The sequence below is a fragment of the Bos grunniens genome, chromosome 8, assembly GCF_055505025.1.
Source record: "Bos grunniens cultivar Pamir isolate PY7600 chromosome 8, Bosgru_T2T1.0, whole genome shotgun sequence".
NCBI lineage: Eukaryota > Metazoa > Chordata > Mammalia > Artiodactyla > Bovidae > Bos > Bos grunniens.
The window spans coordinates 38685338-38711609 of record NC_141172.1 but is presented as its reverse complement, the minus strand read 5'-3'; the positions used below and the strand labels follow the sequence as shown (position 1 = coordinate 38711609).

General features: G+C 41.9%; 1 protein-coding gene and 1 pseudogene across 1 annotated transcript in view; one reads left to right on the top strand and one right to left on the bottom strand.

The window, feature by feature from the left end:
- LOC147366947 (elongation factor 2 pseudogene) overlaps positions 1 to 21511 on the top strand; it is a 51636-nt pseudogene extending 30125 nt beyond the window's left edge.
- GLIS3 (GLIS family zinc finger 3) overlaps positions 1 to 26272 on the bottom strand; it is a 691476-nt gene that overhangs the window by 588207 nt on the left and 76997 nt on the right. The window lies entirely within an intron of this gene.

Sequence of the window (26272 nt, the reverse complement as noted above, 5' to 3'; positions counted from 1 at the left end):
ACCACTGGGACACTTGACACCCCCAGTGTTGCCTTCCTTACTGACCTTTCGTTGTGATCTGTAAGATATTGGACAATTGCGACAGCCTCCCAACTGACCCCTGCCCCCTGCCTTGTCTCTGCCACTACTGCACTGTGGCCAAAGTCATCTCTATAAAACACAGAAGTCAGCCCATAACTCTCTTAATGTTTTTCAGTGGTTCCCCATTCCCTACAAAGTAAAATTCAAATCTATGGCCTGGCTCAAGTCTCCTGGAAGACCTGACTCTTTGCTTCAAGGATACAGGCCGCCTCTTATTCCTTCTGTGTCTTTCACAATAAATATGGACAGAAGTGAACTGTGGTTCCTTGGATCCTTGACTTTGCCTGTCCACACCTTTTCGAGCCATAACTGCACCGCACCTGGGTCTGGTTCCATCCCCTTTCAGTCCAGCCTCCATGGGTAGTTTGTGGTACTGGGTGCTATTTCATCCCCTCCTCTGGGATCCCTGATATTCTGAAGATATGGCTGCATAATCTCTATTCAACCTGCTCTGCTATTGCCATGAAAGGTGGCTGGAGTGTACTGAGGCAAGAGGAATTAGTTTAGAAAGAATTCATGTAGCACAAACTCTTTGGGCATAACACCTGTGTATCTGCACAGGATCTTTGCTCAGAAGAGTCCTGTACTTAGTTCAATACCAATGGTTTCAATACCCAATACCAATGGTTCAATACCATTTGAAATTTTTAATAACTTTATTTTTGAACTTGTTATGTAAGTGAAATGCAATGGAACAGTGGAGCAAAAGTATGAGCACAAGAGATACATCCAACATGCATGTCTGCCTCTGTTTCTTGTCACTAGGATCACATATAGTGTTTGTGATACCCCATGAGTATAGAATCCTGCTAAGTCTACACATACAGGAGTTCAGAAAGACTCAAAAGTGAGTACAAAGTGAGCCTATTACATCTACAATTGAGTCAACTGACACCTTAGGGAGGCCACTTTTTCCATTTGAATCAGAATTTGCTTTCAATGAAGGAAGACAGAAATATGAATGACCAAGAACCCTATCATATGCTTTCTTATTCACATTACTTTCCTGAACTGGCCAACTACTTATGGTGAAAAAGGTGACACAGAAGGAAAGGGAAAGATAGCCCTTTCCTACTTTTTCCTTTAAGTTATTCATTACTTATCAGGTACAGAATGTTGACAGAATGTGCATATATCAAGAAGCGAAATTTAAAAGCTGAGTTAGTTTTGCGTAGCATTTCTACTGTGCTGGTAAGAATGAAATATATACACATGTATGATCTATGAAATACAAATTGTGCAACGACATTGATTCTGCATACAAGTAACTTGCATTTAGACTGCCTTTTGTAAAATGTAATTATAAGTGGTAAAATTCATGCTAATAATTCAAATTTTTAACTTTTGATTACTTAGAATGACATTAAATAGCAAATTCTAAACACCAAGACAAATCAGGAGAGAGTCTGCAGAAGAAAGGTGAAAGCATTTTTTAGTACCTTTCAAGACGCTTTTTTTCATGTTTTTTAAACAAGGAACCCTGCTCCTTCATTTTGCACTGGGTCCTGAAAATTATACAGCTGGCCCTCCACAAGCAAAAAAGGAGCCACTTTCTATCCAACTACCAGCAAAATCCAAATTACATTTATAAAGATGGAAAGAAGGCTAATTACTACCTACTTTGTGTTGTGACAGAGAAGGCAATGGCACCCCACTCCAGTACTCTTGCCTAGAAAATCCCATGGACAGAGGACCCTGGTGGGCTGCAGTCCATGGGGTCGCTAAGAGTTGGGCACGACTGAGCAACTTCACTTTCACTTTTCACTTTCATGCATTGGAGAAGGAAATGGCAACCCACTCCAGTATTCTTGCCTGGAGAATCCAAGGGACGGGGGAGCCTAATGGACTGCCATCTATGGGGTCGCACAGAGTCAGACACGACTGAAGCGACTTAGCAGCAGCAGCATGTGTTGTGAAAGTGAAAGTCGCTCATTCATGTCTGACTCTTTGCAACCCCATGGACTATAGCCTGCCAGGCTCCTCTGTCCATGGGATTTTCCAGGTCAGAATACTGGAGTGCGTAGCCTTTCCCTTCTCCAGGGGTCCTCCCAACCCAGGCATCGAACTCAGGTCTCCCATACTGCAGGTTGATTCTTTATCATCTGAGCCATCAGGGAGGCCCAAGAATACTGGAGTGAGTATATTATCCTTTCCCCAGTGGATCTTCCTGACCTAGGAGTCAAACCAGGATCTCCTTCGTTGCAGGTGGATTCTTTATCAGCTGAGCTACCAGAGAAGCCCTACTATGTGTTGTAGTTTGGTCTGATTAAAGACTAAACTGTCCCTTACAATGTGAATTAAGAACAGAATCTTCCCTCTAAGCCACAGTCTCTTATACAAGGAACAAGGCCTTGACAGAAGTGAACTAATGCCATTCAGATCTTGTAGGGGAAAATGGAGATGTCCCAGCCCAAGAGAAATAAAGACTACAGATCTCATCACTCCAGGCAGTGAATGCTGATGGAAGAAGGGAGGGTGAATACCTTTTGGGGGATGGGTCCACCATCTCTAGTTAGGAAAGAAGTGAGAAATCCACAGTGGCTTCTAGCAGGCATATCAGCAACTACAAGAACCACTGGACACATCCTGCTGTTGCAAGCTGCCCGAGAGAGAGGGCCAAAGAGTGTAGTCAGGAGAGTAGCCAGGCATTCATGGGTTGGGCCACCCAAGGACAGTTATCCTCCAATAAAAAAATTTAAATAGCATCTGCACTTACTACTAGACTTTAGGAAGTTGCTTCAAGACGTCTCCTAGTTATAACTAATTTAGGACACTCTCTGATGATGGAAAGATGAAAATCCTATTGTAAGTGGCATTTGCTTGAAGGGGCCCAGTCAGTCAGTTAGTCAGTTCAGTCACTCAGTCGTGTCCAACTCTTTGCGACCCCATGAATCACAGCACGCCAGGCCTCCCTGTCCATCACCAACTCCCGGAGTTCACTCAGACTCACGTCCATCGAGTCAGTGATGCCATCCAGCCATCTCATCCTCTGTCATCCCCTTCTCCTCCTGCCCCCAATCCCTCCCAGCATCAGAGTCTTTTCCAATGAGTCAACTCTTCACATGAGGTGGCCAAAGGACTGGAGTTTCAGCTTTAGCATCATTCCTTCCAAAGATATCCCAGGGCTGATCTCCTTCAGAATGGACTGGTTGGATCTTCTTGCAGTCCAAGGGACTCTCAAGAGTCTTCTCCAACACCACAGTTCAAAAGCATCAATTCTTCGGCGCTCAGCCTTCTTCACAGTCCAACTCTCACATCCATACATGACCACTGGAAAACCCATAGCCTTGACTAGACGGACCTTCGTTGGCAAAGTAATGTCTCTGCTTTTGAATATTCTATCTAGGTTGGTCATAACTTTTCTTCCAAGGAGTAAGCGTCTTTTAATTTCATGGCTGCAGTCACCATCTGCAGTGATTCTAGAGCCCAAAAAGCCCAGACCTGCTAAAACAAGTAATTTCCATCTATGACCATATCACCCTGAACCCAATCTCGTCTAAAATAGGTAGTTATGCTAAAAACCCTAAAAATAGAGTGAAGAATTAGGAAAAATGCTAAAGTAATAATGGCTTATCTAACATTTGAAAGCTGGCTTAAAATTCAACATTCAAAAAACTAAGATCATGGTATCTGGTCCCATCACTTCATGGCAAATAGATGGGGAAACAATGAAAACAGTGACAGACTTTATTTTCTTGGGCTCCAAAATCACTGCAGATGGTGACTGCAGCCATGAAATTAAAAGACGCTTGCTCCTTGGAAGAAAAACTATGACCAACCTAGACAGCATATCGAAAAGCAGAGACATTACTTTGCCAACAAAGGTCCGTCTAGTCAAAGCTATGGTTTTTCCAGTAGTCATGTATGGATATGAGAGTCGGACTAGAAAGAAAGCTGAGCTCTGAAGAATTGTTGCTTTTGAACTGTGGTGTTGGAGAAGACTCTTGAGAGTCCCTTGGACTGCAAGGAGATCCAACCAGTCCATCCTAAATCAGTCCTGAATATTCATTGCAAGGACTGACGCTGAAGCTGAAGCTCTAATACTTTCACCACCTGATGTGAAGAATTGACTCATTGGAAAAGACCCTGATGAGGATGAGACCCAGAGGATGAGATGGTTGGATGGCATCACTGACTCAATGGACATGAGCTTGAGCAAACCCTGGGAGTTGGTGATGGACAAGGAGGCCTGGAATGCTGCAGTCCATGGGGTCGCAAATAGCCGGGCATGACTGAGTGACTGAACTGAACCTTTGAAGGAGACTTGTACTATTATCCTTATTTCACTCATGTTCTTCCCACCTGCTGCCACAGTGGGAGATGTCACTCCATGCAGTGATGGTAGGACTCCACCATCCTCCCCCAGCCTCTGATGGTCAATGCATTCTCAGAGCCAGGAATGATGGCTGATACTTCTATCCACATCAATGCCTCATTCAGTGACTAGTACGAATAGCACTGCATAAATGTTTGCAGAAGGCAAAACCGTACCAGAAAGAAAAACACAAGTTGGATGCTCAAATGTCACATTTCAAAACTAGACACTGCCCACAGGAAAGTGATTTCTGTGTTCCCTAGGTTCCAAGCACATGGAAACACTGGGTTCTGTGATTTCTGAGATTTGAAATGCCACTTCCTTACATAAAATTGGACTTTTACTGGCACCATGAGGGGACCTGAGGAATGCAGACACACTGATCACCCACTGCAATTAAATGTGGAAGATGAGCAGTTAACAGCTTCCATGTGCTGTGGTCTGGATCAGTGGTTTCTACTCCAACTGCATGTCAGAGTTACCTGGGGAAGTTCGGTAGTTCTCAGGATTCAGTGAAGAACTACTGAATCAGAATTTGGGAGTGGTGTGGGTGATTTTTAAAGCTCCTCCACACACCAGCCTTTGGGACCCACCACCCTAGGATGACAAACTGTTGAAGCTTGATATGTTTCTGAGATCCAACTCAATTTACACCAAGAATCAATTTGAATTACATAAAGGTTATGCAAAACCCTTGGCCAAATTCTCTTTCTGGGGTCTAAAAAAGACTCCTCAACCCTCAGTGTGAAATTAATTATTTTTCCTTCAGTTCAGTTCAGTTCAGTCGCTCAGTCGTGTCTGACTCATTGCGACCCAATGAATCGCAGCACACCAGGCCTTCCTGTTCATTACCAACTCTCGGAGTTTACCCAAACTCATGTCCATCGAGTCGGTGATGCCATCCAGACATCTCATCCTCTGTCGTCCCCTTCTCCTCCTGCCCCCAGTCCCTCCCAGCATCAGGGTCTTTTCCAATGAGTCAACTCTTTGCATGAGGTGGCCAAAGTACTGGAGTTTCAGCTTCAGCATCAGTCTTTCCAATGAACACCCAGGACTGATCTCCTTCAGAATGGACTGGTTGGATCTTCTTGCAGTCCAAGGGACTCTCAAGAGTCTTCTTCAATACCACACTTCAAAAGCATCAATTCTTTTGCACTCAGCTTTCTTCACAGTCCAACTCTCACATCCATACATGACCACTGGAAAAACCATAGCCTTGACTAGATGGACCTTTGTTGGCAAAGTAATGTCTCTGCTTTTCAATATGCTATCTAGGTTGGTCATAACTTTCCTTCCAAGGAGTAAGTGTCTTTTAATTTCCTGGCTGCCATCACCATCTGCAGTGATTTTGGAGCCCAAAAAAATAAAGTCTGACACTGTTTCCCCATCTATTTGCCATGAAGTCATGAGACCAGATGCCATGATCTTAGCTTTCTGAATGTTGAGCTTTAAGCCAACATTTTTACTCTCCTCTTTCACTTTCATCAAGAGGCTTATTAGTTCCTCTTCACTTTCTGCCATAAGGGTGGTGTCATCTGCATATCTGAGGTTATTGATATTTCTCCCGGCAATCTTGATTCCAACTTGTGCTTCTTCCAGCCTAGTATTTCTCATGATGTACTCTGCATATAAGTTAAATAAGCAGGGTGACAATATACAGCCTTGACGTACTCCTTTTCCTATTTTTTCCTTATCTAGGGGAAAAACATGAAATTTTCAGACTGTGACAATTGAACAATTTACACCAAATGTGTGCAAATTTTTGGCAGTCATATTTCACATCTTACAATGAACAGAACAGGTAGTATGATGCTTTCAGGTAATATAAAAAATGCCTGTCCAAATGCATACCTCTGCTATACAATTTTTCTACTTAAGTATACAGAAAGATTTCCCTATTGAAACTGCCTCAGTGATATTGCTTTCTGATTACATGCCATCACTGCCAAGTATTTCTGCTCCAAGAACAGTTACAAAATGAGTTAGAACAACTGGTCTCCTCTGAAGCAATGGCTGTCATAGGCAAAACCGTCTATGAGCTACTTCCTACTCTCTTCACTCCTCCAAAACAAAATGACAGAAGGTTCTGTTAGTCAACAGTAGCTGTCCTGAAATTTTCACCTCGTGCATACACGTGAGCTAAGACCCGTCCGTTGTGTCCGACTCTGCGACCCTATGGACTGTAGCCCGCCAGGCTCCTCTGTCAATGGAATTCTCTTTATCTCGGGGAAAAACATGAAAAGCAAGAATACTGGGGTGAGTTGCCATGCCCTCCTCCAGAGGATCTTCCTGACCCAGGGATCAAATCAAGGACTCTTACATCTCTGGCACTGGTAGGCAGATTCTTTACCACTAGCGCCACCTAGGAAGCCCTTCCACCTCATAGCACATTTAAAAAAGAACCAACATTGGGGTTAACACACACAGGACTTTCAACCAATCATTGACCAATCTCTAAAAGAACACTTCACACAGGCCCAGCCCAAGGCCCTCAAGACAGCTACGTCTACTCAGGCCAAGCTCACAAATGGCATACGTCTCCCTGGCATCCCTTTCTTGGGAAACTATGCCCCTCCCAACACTGTGATTCTGATGAGGCTGTCAATTCAGGTATCACATCCCTCCATGACAAGCATAGGAGTGAAACCTCTCTGGGCAGCAGAGCCTTCCCATCTCCTGGATAAGGGATCACATACACAAAGCAGGCTCATTATAGAAACTGCCGTTTATACTCAAAGGTCAAAACTTAAACTAGCTACACTTCTCAGAGAAAATCTGTTACCCATTTATTGTGCATCCAATTTCAAACACACATATACACATGTACACACATGTACACACATGTGCACACAACTGAATATACTGTTTTCAAATCCATTTTTTTCACTTTATACAACATTTTGAGCATTTTCCCATGTGCAAGGGTACCATCTTGTGGCTGACATAGAAGATAGTCAGAAGACACATGGCTTTCTAGTGTGTAAAGTTATGAGAAATACCAGCTAAGTATGACTTGCAAGCTCCTCTTTAAGGGAATATTTACTTCTACAGTAATAGAATATATACATCAGTGTTTGTTGATGTTTAAAACATGTGTGCACATAAAGCAAATGTTACAGAGTATCCTGTCCCCAACTGATAACTTTCTGGCATGAGTGGAAAAGTATCAGGACCTTCTAAAACAGCTGAGAAAGGAAAAATAACCACCTGAGTATTTAGCTCACTTGTGATAGTAAGTAATTTATACCAAACTTTGGAGCAGTGAAAAGATCACAAGAGTAGAAGTTCAAAACCAGCCTCCAGTCCTAGCTACACGAGCTTCTCTGACCCAGGCCACTTAACTTCTCAGTCTCTGATTCTTCACTGGGAAAAAGGAGAGAGTACCTGAACTGCAGGCTTCACAGGGATGCTGGGGTCACGTACCATATGGGAAGGGGTGAAACATGCTAAAACACCGGACAGAATATAAAGGTTTATTATTGTTCAAAACAGCTGGATTAGCAGTCTGGATTTTTTAAAGATATAGCTTAGCCTTGCTCCTTAAATATTTTCAGACATGATCCTAGTGGAGCAAAGAATTCCCTGAAGGAAGGATAAAGGTTTCTCTCAGAATAAGTTGTTAGGCAGAAAAAGGGTCAGTAGGGGAAGGTTCAGAGAAAAAAATTAATCCATCTTTTTAGGTGTCAAGTACCTAAAAAGTTAGGAGGATATAAGGAGAGATTGCAAAGGCTCAAGAAAGTTTTTCTGTGGTAAAGACTGTGAAAAGACAATGGATTACAATGTCCAGTTTAAAATGTTGGGCCTATATGCTTTCGAAGCAAAAGAGCAATGAAAAAATCACAAAAGAAATGACTGACAAATTTCTCTCTCTTTATAATTACACTTCATAATTCAAAGGTACAAATACAAAATTGAAAGACAATCAAACATGATTTTTACAAGTCCTTTGCAATAAATGACAGTAAGACTCATAGGATTGGTTTGTTTGGTCTTAACATGCCAAAGGGTAAGGATATAAATATACACCTTATGAAAGAAGAAATGTATTTTTTAAACTATATGAAAAAGAAAGTTCAAACTTATATAATCAAATAAATACAATGTAGGAACTATTAAGGTACTATTTCTCACCTAACAGATGTGAAACAAGTTTTCATAAGAATCAATGCTAGAAAATCTATGACCCAGCAACCCCAGTACTGGGCACTAGGCATATACCCTGAAAAAAAACATAATTGTAAAAGACATATGTACCCCAGTGTTCACTGAAGCACTATTTACAATAGCCAGGACATGGAAGCAACCTACATGTCCACTGACAGGTGAAGGGATAAAGCAGGTATGGTACATATATACAATGGAATATTATTCAGCCACAAAAAAGAACAGATTGGAGTCCATTCTAGTGAGGTGGATGAACTATAGCCTGTTATACAGAGTGAAGTAAGTCAGAAAGAGAAAAACAAATATAATTTATTAACATATATATATGGAATCTAGAAAAATGGCATTGATGACCCTATTTGCAGGGAAGGAATGGAAATGTGGATGTAAAGACTGGACTTATGGACACAGTGTGGGAGAGAGTGGGTGGGATGAATGGAGAAAGTAGCATCAATATATACGCACTATTATGTGTAAAATGGATAGCTGGTGAGAAGTTGCTGCATAACACAGGGAGCCCAGTCTGGTGCTCTGTGATGACCTAGAGGGGTGGGATGGGGGGAAGGGAGGGACGCTCAAGAGGGAGGTGATATATGTATAATTATGGTTGGTTTGCATTGTTGTATGGCAGAAACCAATACAACATTGTAAAAGTTAAAAAACAAACAAAAAAAGAGTTAAAAAAGAAAAGCTGTGCTGAAACACTCATGAATTCCTGGTAGAAGATGTTTAGGTGTAGCTATAGGTGCAATGTATAGGTGCAATCTTTCTGAAAAGCAATTAAGCAATATACATCAAGCTGTTTACAAATATGCGTGTTCTCTGAGACATTAATTCCATTGCTGGAAGCTGAAGAGTGAAATCAGTAGGAATGTAGACTCTGACTCAGGTCACCTGAAATTGTCTCCCAGCTCCACTGCTTATTAGTCAAACCACTGGGCAGGAAATTGCCTAATGTCTTCATGCCTCAGAGTCCTCATCCATAAAGTGGGATAATAATGCTAACTATTTCACAAAGCAGTGTGAAGATTATCATTAATAAATGCAAGTCTTCTAGAATATGCCTAGTATATCATAGATAGTTAATAATAGTTAATATTATTGTTGTTACTTTCATTATTAAAAGAATCTAGCAAAAAACCTGGATATTGCATTCATTTAGGAAATATGTATTAGCAGTATCTTTGGTTGGGCAATGGAAAACAAAATAGTCATGGTCTCTGACCTAAGGAGCTCATAAAGTAGGTATAAAAAATTATGTTCTTAGATGGGCATTTCAATAATATTTATAGTAGTAGCTGTGATTAGAAATGAGGCCAATATTCAAAAATACATGTAATAAATAATAATAAATAAATAATAAATAAAAGATTGTACGGCATATTGTGGATTACTCTACAGTCAGTAAAACATGCTTCTGAGGCTTAATTTCCTCATCTGGCAGATGGGGATACCACAGAGTCATCAAGAGGATCAGAATAGTCATAAATATTAAAAGGTTTTAGAAATAACAAAATAATAAATGCTAATTATTATTATTTGTTAGGGTCTGTAGAAGCTCAATTATGAAAACAATCTTAATGAACATTTACTATGTGCCAGATACTGTACACATACTACCTCACCTAATTTCCATCTCAAGCTGCAAAGTTTGGAGATAAAAATACACAATGACAAATTTTAATTTCAGATAAAACATTTTTAGCATGTCCAAAATATCTGAAATATTTGGGCACAGTCATACTAAAAATTATTCATTGTTTATCTGAGACATTGGAATGTTCTTATACCAAAAGTTTATATTGTTTACCTGAAATCAAAATTTAACTTGGCACCTTGTATTTTACCTAGCAACCCTAATCAGTCCTATGAAGTAGATACAGTAATTATACATGTGAGAAAGAGACAGGAAAAAAAAAAAAAAAACAGATTCAGAGACAGAGATTTGATTTTGATTGGTGCAGTGGGAGATCACCCATCATTCCTATTATGGATCATAGACAGGAGAAGTATTAAATCAACAGACAAAATGAGAAAGGCAGATGTTAGTATCTGGTTCTCACTATTATGGTATTGTTATTTTAAATGTTATAATTTTTCTAAATACACTTTTTTTAAGTAAAGTATTAGTCTCTCAGTTGTGTCCCACTCTTTGCAACCCCATGGACTGTAGCCTGCCAGGCTCTTCTGTTCATAGAATTCTCTAGGCAAGAATAATGGAGTGGGTAGCCATCCTCTTCTCCAGGGGATCTTCCCTATCTAGTGATCGAACCCTGGTTGCCCACATTGCAGGCAGATTCTTTAGTGTCTGTGTCACCAGGGAAGCCTCAAATTCATTAAGCCCAAATTCAAATATTAAACATAAAAGAATGTTGCAAAGCCAAATCTTTTCTTGGAATTATTAGCTTTTTTTGGAATTTTTTTTTTTATTAGTAGCCATTTTGGAAGACTGACAACATCAGCCTCTTCTTTCAGTGCAAATTATCTAGAGATGGGAGAGTAAACATGTAAATACATGTAAATGCTTATAAGCTGTTTTGAGTTGATAAAATTTCAAGATCTGGGAGCTAAACCTCAAGCTGCTTCATTTCTATTAGATGGTGGCAGCTGATTTGTTTTATGCTATTTCAATGGACCTTGAAATTAGCATGACTATTTGCTTCAATTCAGCATGTACCATCCCTCTCAGGGAATAAACTTAATTCACAGGGGCATTTTCAAGCATCTTTTTGCTCTTGGAGAAAAGATTTCACTTTATTGTTGTAAAAGGTAGGTACAAAAAATGATCAGTATTCAAAACCTGCCATAGTATATTGCAAAGGATGGAAATGTGTATGTGTGTGTTCATCTTTTAGCATAGACATTCCCACATGGCTCAGTGATAAAGAATCCACCTGCCAAAGCAGGAGATGCAGAAGACACAGGTTCGATCCCTGGATTGGAAAGATCCCCTAGAGGAGGAAACGGCAATCCATTCCAGTATTCTTGCCTAGAAAATCCCATGAATAGAGGAGCCTGGCAGGCTACAGTGAGGTCACAGAGATTGGACACAACTGAGCAACTCAGCAAGCATGCATCACTCTAAGAAAAAGAGGTCTAAACTCGAAGAAAACACAGGGAAAGGATCTCAGTCAGTCTAGACTTCAATCTAAGTCTACAATGATCTATATGTGACTTTCACTAGTCCCATACTCTTTCTGAGCCTCATTTTCACCAACTGTAGCCTGACATCAATACATGCTCTACTCCACAGGAGTATTTGGGGGCAAGGTTTCAAATCTAGAAGGTATCTTGGCTGTATGCTACTACAAGAAGAAATTATAACTGATTCAAACTGAAATGATTTCAGAATAAACGGGGCAAACTTAAATCATTATTGCCCATCTGGGAAGTCCGATAAGATAGTATTCTGTTAAAGACAACAGTATTTTCAAAAGCACCAAAGGAAGTGAGAATTTCAAAGCTTCAGAGCTTGAAGACAAAGATCTTTATCAATGCATCTCACACTTTAATGTGATTAAAATCATCTAGGGAACTTAAATATGCAAATTTCTGGACCACACAACACTGATTATATATCAGTAGGACTGGACTTGGCAGAGGAATCTGGATATTAAATAAGCTCCTTGGGTGATTCAGAGGCAGGTGGTCCCTTTTGAACACTGAGAAACATTGGTCACTACAAATATATAGTTAAGATTTTTTAAAGACAATGAGTTTTTTATGGTAAAAAGCAGAAAGTGCACTTGATTTAATATAAATTCTGGGACGGACAGACAAGACCTTCCAGAATACACGGCAAGGAAAGGAGGAGTCATAGCAATGTCTGATCTTTCAAAACATCTTTAAAGTTGATCTATAAGAGCCAGTGGGTAAAGATAAGGCGGGGGTGAGAAGGAAGACAAATCTTAGAGTTTAAAATGCTGTATAAAGTTGGAAGAAAAACATGGGAAGAAAAACATGGCCACAGAATAAACAGTAGCAATCTTTAGTGTGATAGCACTGCTGAGGCCTACAAAGAAGGAGGAGATTCAGGAAAGTCACTGGTCGGAGGAAAAAGTCTATTCATCAAAAAGGAGACTAAGAGCCAGTTGAGTGACAAAATAGTAAAAATGTAAGTGTCCTTATATTTATAAGAAAATGATACATGATGTTCATGGAAAGCATGTTAGCAAGAAATAAAATATGTTCAATGTGAAAATACCTTTTTAAAATATCTTACAAGAATTTTAGAATAGATGAGAAACTATTGTGAAAAGTATAAAGAATAAATAATACGGTTATTGAAGCATTTTATGTGACTATCAAATTCATCTACTGCCTGCCTGGCTTGCAAGCTAGTTAAGGAGGGCTGTATGACATTATCTTGGTATCCTCAGAGTGTACCACAATGTCTGGCATATGATAGGCACTAACTCCATTCAATCATAAAGGAAATCAACCCTGAATATTCACTGGAAGGACTGATGCTGAAGCTGAAGCTCCAACACTTTGGCCACCTGATGCGAAGAACTGACTCAAGGAAAAGTCCCTCACGCTGAGAAAGATTGAGGGCAGGAAAAGAAGGGGGCAACAGAGGATGAGATGGTTGAATGGCATCACCAATTCAATGTAATAAGTTTGAGCAAACTCCAGGAGAGAGTGAAGAACAGGGAAGCCTGGCGTGCTGCACTCCATGGGATCGAAGGGAGTTAAACATGACTTAGTGACATGCAGTTGTTGTTACAACTCAATGGATGGATGGACAGGTGGATGGATGGGTTAAAATGAGAAAAGCCAAGGGAAGAGTTGCACATTCACACAGTATTCACAAACCTTCACAACATTCATTCTCTATTTTTCTTGGATTGAGCTGCTAAATGGCTGTCACGAGACTTAGGCATATTTTAGTACTAATACCTGCTGGGAGTCATGCATGAACCTCTGACTGGGATGTGTTCATTTGTCTTCCTGAAGGAAGTACATATTGATTCATTTTACTTGATGTAAAATGTAAAATAAAAACAGTTATCTACCTGTTGACCCTCAGCTCCAAATCCACTTTCCTCCAACTATTCTGTGTTGCTGGGGCTTGATCTACAAACTACATTTCCCAAACTCACTCATTAGCTTGCTTTCTACTAAATTCTGGAAAGAAAGAACCACTATTTCTTTTTCATACTGTTTTGCTTCTGCCAGTGTTTCTGGAAGTAGTTGAGTCCCATCAATGATCCAAACTTCTGCAGTAACTGCTCTTCTTTTGTGGTCCTAGCTCTGGCCAGGAAAACCATCCTCCACAGCCCTAACACTGGGGAGGTGGAACCCCTAGAAGTCTGACCTTGAGCTTGATAACAACTCTTTTTCCCTTTTATTCCCCCAGTCCTAGAGCTTACAGTTGCTTCCTACAAATACTAATCTCTTGGTATCACTCTCTCCTTTTTGCTTCTCAAGTTCCCTTGCTTTTTCTTTTTTCCTTCCATCCCTTCCAACACCCATAACACCAAGATTTGTATTAAATTCCCTCTGCTTGAAACTTGTGTTTGGAACTTCTATTTGCAAAAGAAGTGGTTTCTGGTTTTTTGACAATATTCTGACTGATACACTTGACAAAATCAGGGGAAACATGATCACATTAGATATTAAAAGCAGAGGTTAGAGAACATTGCATGTGTTCCATAAGAATCCAGAATAGAGTGACTTCCCTGGTGGCCCAGTGATTAAGAATCCACCATGCAATGCAGGGGACTCAGGTTTGATCTTTGATCAGCAAACTAAGATCCCACGTGCTTCAGGACAGCCAAGTCCATGTGCCAGAACTAGAGAGTCTGTGTACCTCAATGAAAGATCCCACATGATGCAATGAAGATCCCATGTGCCGCAACTAAGACTCAACATAGTCAAATAAATAAATAAATATTTTGAAATAAAGAATCCAGAATAGAAACTGATATTAAGTTGGAGAATTAGGTTATTATTTAATAACATATATAAGAGATATAAAATACCTTCCCCTGCCCTGGAATATCTCCGGGATCATATTACTATATTATTATTATTTTTTATCCTCTGATTTTTTACACAGATCTACAAGAATCTCCTCCTTATTGAAACCTTTCTGATTACCCTAGCTAGCTTTGAACTTACTCTGAATTCTTTTAGTTCTTTTGTTCTCTCATTTCTAGAGTATTTCTCCAGGTAAACTATCAAGAGTCCTCCCCTGAATCATTCTATTAACAGAATTCTCAGAAAAATATATCCAGATACCAGTATCCCACTCTCACTCCTAACCTCCTAAATAAGAATACCTGGAGTAAGGAGTGGGAAAGATGGGGTAGAAAAGGCATATAAAATATTCCATAGCTTTTACTGTGCCTAACACTGTGTGTGTGTATGTGTGTGTGTGTGTGTGTGTGTGCTTATTAGTCACTCAGTCATTTCTGACTCTTCATGATCACATGGACTGTAGCTCACCAGGCTCCTCTGTCCATGGAATTCTTCAGGCAAGAATCCTGGAGTGGATAGCCATTCCCTTCCCCAGGGGATCTTCCCAACCCAGGGACAGAACCAAGGTCTTCAGCATTCTGAAGATTCTTTACCATCTGAGCCACCAGGGAAGCCCAACACAATTTGCTGTTGCTAAGTCACTTTAGTCATGTCCGACTCTGCGCGACCCCATAGACGGCAGCCCACCAGGCTCCCCCGTCCCTGGGATTCTCCAGGCAAGAACACTGGGGTGGGTTGCCATTTCCTTCTCCAATGCATGAAAGTGAAAAGTGAAAGTGAAGTCACTCAGTCGTGTCCGACTCTTCTCGACCCCATGGACTGCAGCCTACCAGGCTCCTCCGTCCATGGGATTTTCCAGGCAAGAGTACTGGAGTGGGTTGTCATTGCCTTCTCCCAACACAATTTAAGCAGAGGCAATAAAAATTTGCCCATTTTTTTCAGTGAACTAAGTGAAGATTCCCAAGAAGACCAGGTGGTGTCACTAGTTCCCAATTAATATTTCTGGCCCAATGAAAAGAATCTCAAGTAGCAAACTCTGACCTTCCCTAGACTCAGTGATTCCATACTTGCATCCGTCTTTCCATCAGTTTTCTTTCCTAAGAGAGAAATGTAGAAACCTAGCCAAGAAAACAGAAACAAAATCTCAACAGGGCAAATAAACTGAGTTCTCTGAAAAGAAACGATGGCATATCCTGAAGCTGCTAGGCTTCACGTGAATAGTAAGTGAGAACCAAAAAGAGCAGAAGTAAGCCTCTCCTTAAAGTCGGTAAAGAATCTGCCTGCAGTGCAGGAGACCTAGGTTCAGTCCCTGGGTCGGGAAAATACCCTGGAGAAGGAAATAGCAAACTACTCCAATATTCTTGCCTGGAAAATCCCATGGACAGGGGAGCCTGGCGGGCTACAGTCCTTGGGTGGCGAGAGTTGGACACAACTTAGCGACTAAACCACTACCAAGCCTCTCCTTGGCCAGAGGCCTGAGATTTCCTTGTGTTAGTTTCTTGGCATTAACATTCCAAAGAGCAAGCTTAGGAAATATATGCTTAATGAGCTTGTGAGAAAAACTAAACTCCAAACAGACTGTGTTTTTACTCACCTTTTGTTTTATAACATCTGAAGTTGTTATTTGCAAGTTTAATTTTCTTTTTAGGTCTATTCTCACATTGTTGACTTAAATTATTCCTAATTCCTGGATGAACAAACCAATCTAGGTTTATCATGAGCTATTTATTATGTTATTTTTAAGGTGATATAGAATGCTTACTTTAGCAGAAGCTGTTTAGAAATTAACCTTAATTACTAACAGGTTGAGTACTGCATGTTTTCCAAAAGCAGTTTCCATACAAGCTCAGACCTGGCTATATTTTAACATTTCTGAATTCCAATTCTCTAGTTGCATTAATAACCCATTAAAATGGCTGAAAATAATTCTGGATTTATGTATCTAAAAGGGGCCTTCAAAGGTCTATTATAACCCATCTCAGGTAACATCAGGCCTTGATTTTCTCCATTTGAGCATTTTTCTCCAAAAAAGTAGATATCCTGGATAATATGTCCTTTCTTCATATTGACTGACCACAAAATTACTGTGTTCAGAGTCTTAAGTTTCGATGAAGAGGGAAGTACTGAATGGTAAATGGCTCTCCAGTTATAGAAGTGGGCCCCTGTTTATCCTGTTTTAGCCGAGTGCTCCTAGCTGCTGTCGTTCAGTCACTAAGTCATGTCCAATGCAGCTCCATGGACTGCAGCATGCCAGGGTTCCCTGTCCTTCACTATCTCCAGAGTTTGCTCAAACGTTGAGTTCATAATGCCATCCAACCATCTCATCCTCTGTTGCCCCCTTCTCTGACTCTCAATCTTCCCCAGATCAGGGTCTTTTTCAACGAGTTGACTCTTCACATCATTTGGCCAAAGCATTGGAGCTTTGGCTTTAGTATCAGTCCTTCCAGTGAATATTCAAAGTTGATTTACTCTAGGATTGACTGGTTTTGTCAGGGAAAACACACTGACTGAAGCCACCTGCCCTGACCAAGCACCACAGTAACCATTTGCATGAGTTGTTTTATGATAGGAGGTCCTGGTAAGGAACATGGAACTAATAAGCCACCACCAACCGGAAGAGTTCAGGAAAGGTCAAAAGGTGACACCAGGTGTCCAACCACTCCCAGAATTCTTCTCATGAGCAATGCGTGCTCCACCAGGAAGGACTCTGAGTCAGAGGATTGGCCAAAGACAATCCAAAAACTAATCCCATCACCATAAAACCTGAGACTGCGAGTCATGTGGAAGAGCAGTTCTCCTGGGTTCCCTTACCCTCCTGCTCTCCGCCCAGGCGCCCCTTCCCAATAAAATATATTGCTTTGTCTGCACATGTGTCTCCTCAGACAATTCATTTCCGAGTGTTAGACATGAGCCCACTTTTAAGCTCTGAAGGGGTCCCTCTTTCGGCAACAGTTTGATCTCTTTGCAGTCCAACAGACTCCCAAGAGTCTTCTCCAGCACCACAATTCAAAAACATCAATTCTTTGGCACTCAGCCTTCTTTATGGTTCAAATCTCACATCCATACATGACTACTGGAGAAACCATAGCTTTGACTATATCGACTTTTGACAGCAAAGTGACGGCTCTGCTCTTTAATACACTAAGTTTGTCATAACTTTCCTTCCAAGGAGCAAGTGTCTTTTAATTTCAAGGTTGCAGTCACTGTCCACAGTGATTTTGGAGCCTAAGTGGTCCTAGAGACTCCCTAAATACCCCTAGATTCCTCTCCTTTAAGACTTATTCCCCTAAATATCTACTGAACTACTTCCATTTCCCCAGTGAACAGTTAGACTCTATTCACATTTTACAATGATCCCCTGGAGGAGTGTTTGCATTCTTGGCTGCCTATCAGTCATTTCACTTACAGGGCATCAAGCTAGTCCCATCTGTTCCCCACTAAGTACTTACTTCCCAGCATTCTGTTCAGAGATTGTGTCAGTGGTATTTACAAGTTTTGATCTCACCTACATTGTGGGGACCACACTTGCAATGAACCTTGGTTGCTGGACTTCGATGATCTTTGTGTTTCAGTCTTGGGGGCCTATTTTTAAAAAACAGTGATGTTGTCAGGGAAAAAAAAAAGATGGGGAAGCTTTGGGGGCAATATTCTTCATGCAGCCAGGACTCACCCTCACTGGTCTATATAGTCAAAGCCATGGTTTTTCCAGTAGTCATGTATGAATGTGAGAGTTGAACCATAAAGAAGGCTGAGTGCCAAAGAACTGATGCCTTCAAACTGTGGTGCTGGAGAAGACTCTTGGGAATCCCTTGGACAGCCAGGAGATCAAACCAGTCAATCCTAAAGGAAACAAACCCTGAATATTCCTTGGAAGGACTGATACTAAAGCTGAAGCTCCAATACTCTGGTCATCTAATGCAAAGAGCTGACTCACTGGAAAAGCCTCTGATGCTAGGAAAGATTGAAGGCAAAAGGAGAAGAGGGTGGCAGTGAATGAGATGGTTAGATAGCATCACCGACTCCATGGAGATACTGGAGGACAGGGAAGCCTGGTGCACTGCAGTCCATGGAGTCAGAGGGAGTCAGACACAACTTAGCGACTGAACAACAACACCACCATCAGTGGAAAAGAACTTTCTGGAGACTCTACATGAAGGTCAAAGTTAATTTTCTAAGCTGTCGATCTCAGCTTTTTGTCCTTAAATAAGGACTATTACCCACGGCCAATAGCACTGAAATTCATTCTGCTCTCTCTATTTTGTTCTTTCCTGTTTTCTTGGACAAATAAATAAACAGATTTTAAAAACCAGCCACTCTATCTTTCTTCCTTGACAGCAAGATGACACTCATTGCCTTACTTTAGGACCTAAATTGCCACCTACCATCTCCCTGTACATCCAAAGTATAGGTAATGACTGCTTTTGTTTTTTTTTTTTTTTATTCCTTTATTTCTCATGTGTTCCCCATCCTGAACCCTCCTCCCTCCTCCCTCCCCATACCATCCCTCAATTTCTAACATCAGTTGGTTAATAGCTGTAGACTTGTGCATCCTACCCACCCCACCATGCTCCATGACACAACTCTGGTGTCTAATGCATATTAAATAAAAGACTTTCTATTCCTTGATATCCAAATTGGGAACCAAAGCCTCAATTGAAATGCTGTTGCACAATGTTAGGTTATAAATGTCACTGACACAATTTCAAGTCACCTGGCAACATTCAGCTGCTTCAGTTTCACAATGTTGCCCTGCAGAGGGCCAGAAACCAAGAGCAGATGCCTCAACCTCTTAGAAAAATGATTGCAAAATGATCACAGAATGAGAAATTTTAAAGTGTGTTTCAAATTTCTAAATAAATAAAAATCTCCTGACACACAACAGGGACGGTTTATTGTTCCTGGTGAATTAATAGTGAATTTGATAGCAGGACTGTTTCTGCAACCTCACATTTCCTGTTCTTACTTTTCCTCAGCTTCCCTCTGCAAATAAAAATTTCAGAGATTTCCAAAAGTCCAAGCCAGTCCAGACAACCCAACAAACTTTTAATCTGTATTATTCATTGACTGCATAAAATGCTTCAGGGTACAGAGAAACTTTAAGATTATCCACCTGTATTCTCATCTGATACTGGCATCTTCCCTGCCTCCCCACTCAGAGACCAATCATTAAGGAAGAGGAACTGACTTCTTCCTTAATGCTTTATTATGATTAATCTCTTTACTATAAAAACATATATACACAGAAGATTAAGGGAGGAAAAAAAGAGAAAGATAATAAAAATAAACTCTCCTCATAATCACCATTCTCAGAAAAAAAAAAAAAATTGGTCACTAAGAAGTATTAGCGTTATCCCATTATGATAATAAATTACTTATATAAATATATATTATAGGGCTATAATAAACATTTTTCTGGCTAAATCTTTGTGTGTGCCCATGAATAGTTTTTAAGACAGAATCTTAGAATTAATCAATCAAAATTTTAAGAAGTCTAACAATAATAATCACAATACCATTAATATTAATAACAAATGCTTCTAGAGCATACTGTGAGGTACTCTGTCACATGCTTCATATTCACAACAATCTTAGGAGGTAAATATTGTAGCACCCCCACTTTTAAAATAAAGAAATTGAGGGTTGGAAATTTACTTGAGTTCTCTCAAACAGTATACTAAAATAATGACAAATGAGGGTTTCAAACCCAGGTCTATGTCCACAAACCATGCTCTTTCCATTACACACATAAATGAGGAATCCCTCACTGTGCTACAATGAGTAAATGACCAGTGTTTTTACGAAAACAACACAAGTGAACCAAAGGATGTCATGTTGGGAAACGCCAAAAAGTCCTTAAATTAAATCCTCATCAAATATGTGAGTCATCCCACAAAGAACACTTAATCTTTATTTATTTACCTTTAAAGACAATAAAGTATCTTTCTAGGTATTTCACCTTTAGACTACTCTAAGAATTAGAAATTTCATTTGAATTCTGAACTGAAAATTATTTCCTTTTAGTCACCAATCATTAGTCTAGATCTAAACCGAAAAGCCACAATGACATTATCCCTCTGCCCTGTGATGTGACAGCCCTTTGCAAGTGCCATTCAATCCCCGTGCTGTACTCAGGTCTTTTTCAAGCCCACAGTTTAACTTTTCTTCCTACCTTAGACCACGGAGTGTTCTCCCCACTGGGAAGACTTCTGCTGACTATGATCCAGGCTGTGTATTTTTCAAGGCCGGGCATCAGCTGAGACACTAAGAGAGCCATCAAGCCACCGGCCATCAGGAATCTGTCTAGCATTATGTAAAGTCCATCAGGGACGTGCCCTGGGGGAACACTGTAGGCCTGATGGGTATGGGCCAGTTCCTGGTGAAGACAGGAACCATCAGCATCTTTGAGCATGCTTATAACATGCAGGTGATAAAGTTCAGCGTGAACCCCATTGTTAAGAGTTCCCACAGAAGCCAAGAACTAGCTGACCTGCCCAAGCCAGTGGAGGGGCTGAAGAGGGCGGCTAAGCCAGTCCGTATGGTGCAACTCATCACTGAGGAATCAGGGGATCGTTTCATCAATGGGGTGATGAGCTGCACCCATTGATCTGCCTGAAGGACGGAGAGAAGAACCACACTGGCATTTCCACCAGGACATCCTAGCCGGTCGTGTAGCACTGCGAGACCGTCAGCGAGGAGTCCCTCCGGGCTGTGCCCGTCCAAAGCTCCCAACAAGCAGAGCCGGCTGTACGAAAAAGGCAGCTCTTCCCCAACTCCATAGCCAAGGACACTGACAAGAGGTGTCTGTCCTTCAGGAGCCCAAGTAGCAGGTCTCAATCTGTCGAAAAGTGTGAGCGAGACAGTGCTGAGACCCCTGGTACTTTGGGCTCTCGAGCACAAGTCACCCAGCACTACCTCAGTGACATCCATCAGGACAGCATGGCAGCCGGCTATCAAGAGGTGGAGCTGTGAGGAGCACTCGCGGGGCGTTTGCTTCCACTTCCCCAGTCTGACGCTGTGCACAGATCCATACAGGGCTTCCCATACCCGGTGCTGCCTCAACGCTGCGTGCTGACTGCCTGCCCCGGGCCGTGGAGCCCATTCACCTGTTGAGATGTGGTGTCCGCTACAGGGCCTAGTGGCATCCAACTGTCCTGCACAGGAAGCGGGGCCACGTCTTCGAGGAGTCCCAGGTGGCCGGCACCCCCGTTTGATGAGAAGTCACATCGACAAGTCCTTTGGCTTCACTGCCAACCTCAGGACCCACGCAGGCAGCTAAGCCTTCCCCTTCCTGGTACCTTCAGATCCTGCCCGCAGACCCCTTTGACCACACCAGCTGCCCCAGCAGGTTGTGGGGGAGACGCACAGGCACAAAGGCCTGAAGGAAGGCATTCCAGCCCCAGACAACTTCCAGGACAGATGATCCCGGGGCACAGCCTCAAGCCCTGGGATCTCCTCACGACCCCTTACAAGACTGTCCAGACCTGAGATCCCCTGCCTGCAGGGTTTCTGGGGCCCACTTGGTACCATCCTCATCATAAATGCACAAGCTAGTGTGCTTAGAAACTTAGTCGTGTCTGACTCTTTGCCACCACATGGACTGTAGCCCACCAGGCTCCTCTGTCCATGGAATTCTCCAGGCAAGAATATTGGAATGGGTTGCCAACATCCTACTCCAGGGAATCTTCCTGACCCGGGAATCCTCCATTGGCGAGGAGGATTCTTTACCACTGAGCCACCTGGGAAGCCCGCTCATCATGAACATTTGATGCCATTTCTTTCCATATCTGGTTCAAGATTTCAGAGCAACAGAAATGCCTTTGTAGAAAGTACTTATTTAGCCGGTGGAGGTGGAAGAAAGGAGGTGACACCTGCTGCAGCCAGCACAGTAGGTAGGGATCGAAAGTGGTCGCTGCACAGTTTGGGAAAAAGAAACTAGAGACAGAATTAAAGTTTTAAAGATAGGATCAGGGGACTCAAGACCTCTTGGGTCAAGAGCCCTGTTTCTTGGAGCCGCATCAATTTTATTTAGTGTCTTGGCAAGCAGAAAGTATCTGTTGTGTTAGTGTCCCTGATCACATCTCCCATTTTATTGATTACTCTAAACTATCTTTATTATTTTCTTGTACAAGGGCTATCACCTAGCTGGAAGTCATAAACCTGCATGCTGCTGCTGCTGTTGCTAAGTTGCTTCAGTCGTGTCCGACTCTGTGTGACCCCATAGACGGCAGCCCACCAGGCTCCCCCATCCCTGGGATTCTCCACGCAAGAACACTGAAGTGGGTTGCCATTTCCATCAGTGCATGGAAAGTAAAGTCGCTCAGTCATATCCAACTCTTAGCGACCCCATGCACTGCAGACTACCAGGCTCCTCCGTCCATGGGATTTTCCAGGCAAGAGTACTGGAGTGGGTTGCCACTGCCTTCTCCGCATAAACCTGCATATGCCTTGAGAAAACATCTTAGTGTGTGCATAAGCAGCGTTCTGAACTTGCGCTAACCTGGCGTTCCAAGGTCCACACTATGTTTCCCCTTAGCTTAGCAGGGGATGAAAACCCCAACTGATCAACCCGAGGTACTTTTATGTGGGTTATGCTGTATTGCTATATTTTGCTTTTATTCTTTTCCCATGGTGATTTTCTCATGGCTTAGCCAGAGCAACAGGCGGCTGACTATTAATCCCTGCAGACACTCAACACTTTTTGTTTCTCATTTCTTCAGAGGGAAAGTCAAATTCTCCCACCCCAAGAAATTTTAAATAAACATATTGAGGTTTATTTGAGTAAGTGGCCTGTTGTCGATTTTCTCCTAGACGGGAGGAAGGAACAAGTGGTTACACATTCTCCTTGAAACTAGAAGGCAAGAAATTTTGTACCATGTCACCACAAGCATCTTCAGCTGTAATAGCGTCAATGGAATAATAAATTCAATATGGTGGTGACAAAAACAAATTTGTGGTTGAAAAATACATAAATATGCAATGTGGCGTAAGTGAAACTACTGACATGTACAGAAAGTTCTGAGATAGTACAGAGAAGGGAGTGGTTAACTCTATGGGGATGAAGGAGTCATTCATTCCTTCATTTCATAAACATTTCCTGAATACATATTACATGCTGCAATGAGCACAAACCTGGATAAATACATTTTCCAGAAGAGGGGAAAAGAAACATTTCAGGCAGAGGAGCGGAGAAGGCAATGGCACCCCACTCCAGTACTTTTGCCTGGAAAATCCCATGGACAGAGGAGCCTGGTGGGCTGCAGTCCATGGGGTCGCAAAGAGTCGGACACGACTAAGCGACTTCACTTTCACTTTTCACTTTCATGCATTGGAGAAGGAAATGGCAACCCACTCCAGTGTTCTTGCCTGGAGAATCCCAGGGACGGCGGAGCCTGGTGGGCTGCCATCTATGGGGTCGCATGGAGTTGGACATGACTGAAGCGACTTAGCAGCAGCAGCAGCGGCAGGCGGAGGAGACCCTATACAAGTATAGATGCCTGAAAGATCATGGTGGGTTTGAAGAACTGTAAGACATTCCAAATTGTGGAGAATAAAATTTTGCAGGAGAGAAGCAGCAGATGAGGCCAAAGTATGCAATAATTCATACCATGTATTGAGTGCAACACTTCATAATACACATGCGTGCATGCTCAGTGGTGTCCTACTCTTTGCGACCCCATGGACTACAGCCCACCAGGATCCTCTGACCATGCGGTTTCTCCAGGCAAGAATACAAGAATACTGGAGCATGTTGCCATTTCCTCCTCCAGGGAACCTTCCCAACCCAGGGATTGAAACTATGTCTCCACGTCTCCTGCATTGCAGGCAGATTCTTTACAACTGAGCCACCAGGAAAGCCCCATAATTTGTGTAGGATGCAGTAATTCATATTATATACAGTAAACAGCATAAGTAAATTTTGTGAAGGTTCAAATCCCTGACAGAGTTTGTGTATATTAAGTAAAAGTCTGAAACTGCTAGGAGCCTGTGACCCTTTTGAGAGGGTGGGGCAGCAGTCAAATGAGACAGGGAAATCACCTTACTCTCCCTCAGGCTGGTTGTGGCCCTTCCCTACCCAGCAATCCATCTGTCCTGGGACAGAACAGGTGCCATCAGATGTAGCACGCCTACCTCTCCTACTTTCTTACCTTCCCTGAACTCTGCTGGGAAAAGATTTCAAGCATTCTTTTCCTGAAGATTCATGTACAACCCAAAGAAGTAGAGAGTTAAGGGCAGATACAGAAATTGTGGCATTAAAAAAAAAAAAAAAGCTAAGATTCTATTTAATTCTCAGAAGAGGAGTAAGTCATCCATGTTTGAGAACTGTTAGAATCCCCACGAAGGCTTCTTACCTTCCTAACCTTCCTCTGTTTCCTTATCCTCTAGTCATCTCCTCTTCTATTTAGGCCCCACTCTTCCGTATCTCCTCTTCCCCTTTCTATCACTCCCTACAATTCCTGCCAGGATGTAGAGTCCAGCTGTTGAGTGCCAGCCAGCTGTTGAGCCTGGAATATTCTGCAACCTCTGATTTCAGCTAGAGCCAATGAAGGATTTCTCTGATACCCTTCTGTAAAATCCTTCTATAGGGTGCATTCTCCTGTGAAGGGACATTCGCTGAGGGTGCCTCACCTCTCACAGATCTGCCTCCAGATTGCCTTTTGATGTTCCCTAAAAGCAAACCGAAGGAAGAAAGTTCTTCCTTCCAGTTAATGTGGAAAGCCTTTAATGAAAATCAGGCCTGGACAGAGGTCTAGTGTTACTAATTCAAAAGAAGCAGGGTTAAAGCTACATCAACAAGAGAACACACTGATTATATAGACTAGACAAGGTTATCTCTGGAAGGAAGAACTTTCTTCCTTCAGTTTGCTTTTCAAAAGTCACTTCATTAAAGACTTTCCACATTAACTGAAAAATCACTCTACCTGGGTCACCTGAGACAATGGGACTGTACTCAAAGAGTTTGTTCCTTATTGTTAGGTTTGTTCCTGATAAAAGTCTAGGAGGTGTGTGTGTGTTGAGTAGGGCAGAGTACGATGGGGTATTCACGTTTTCCAGCAGTTATGTAAATGTTTATTTGAAATTTGAAAAATTATTGCATTTTCTTCTTCTCCATTAGGACAGAAAAATCAGAAAGAGGATTGCCTTGTCAAGAGATTCAGTAAAGCACTTAGCCTCAGGAAACACACATTCCAATACCTGGAGGCTATCATTATTCTTACAAAAGGTGAATCGCCTTAGGCCCTCTAGGTAACTTGCCTCCTACATGTCTTAGCTGGGGTTTGTGGTCCCTCTTAGGAAAGGGGCATTGAAGCCAGTTATCTCTCAGTGCAGCCCAGAACCTAAGATTCTAATGGGAGGACACAGTTTCTGTTTTGTTTTGTTTTGTTTGTTTTATCTGGTCCTGGACTTTAATGTTTTCTTTTACTACCTAGATCACCCCATCCCAGATGCAACATCCTTTCAAAGGATTGAAGCTAAAAGCAGGAAGGACACACTGTTTATACACTTTTGCTTCTAGATGAATTAATCATTTATTTCTGTTGTCTTCATCAGGGGAATCACCTCAAAGCAGCCCCACTCTCTGAGTCAATTCTCCTGGGGCTCATAGGGACAAGTAGAAACAAGAATACAGATAAGTCTCTGGCTAGAGTGAAATAACTTCTTCAGGTCACTGAGAAGCAGGAAACAGATGGGCCTCAGGTTAGATATTTACAACTGGCCTCCAGGTTTATA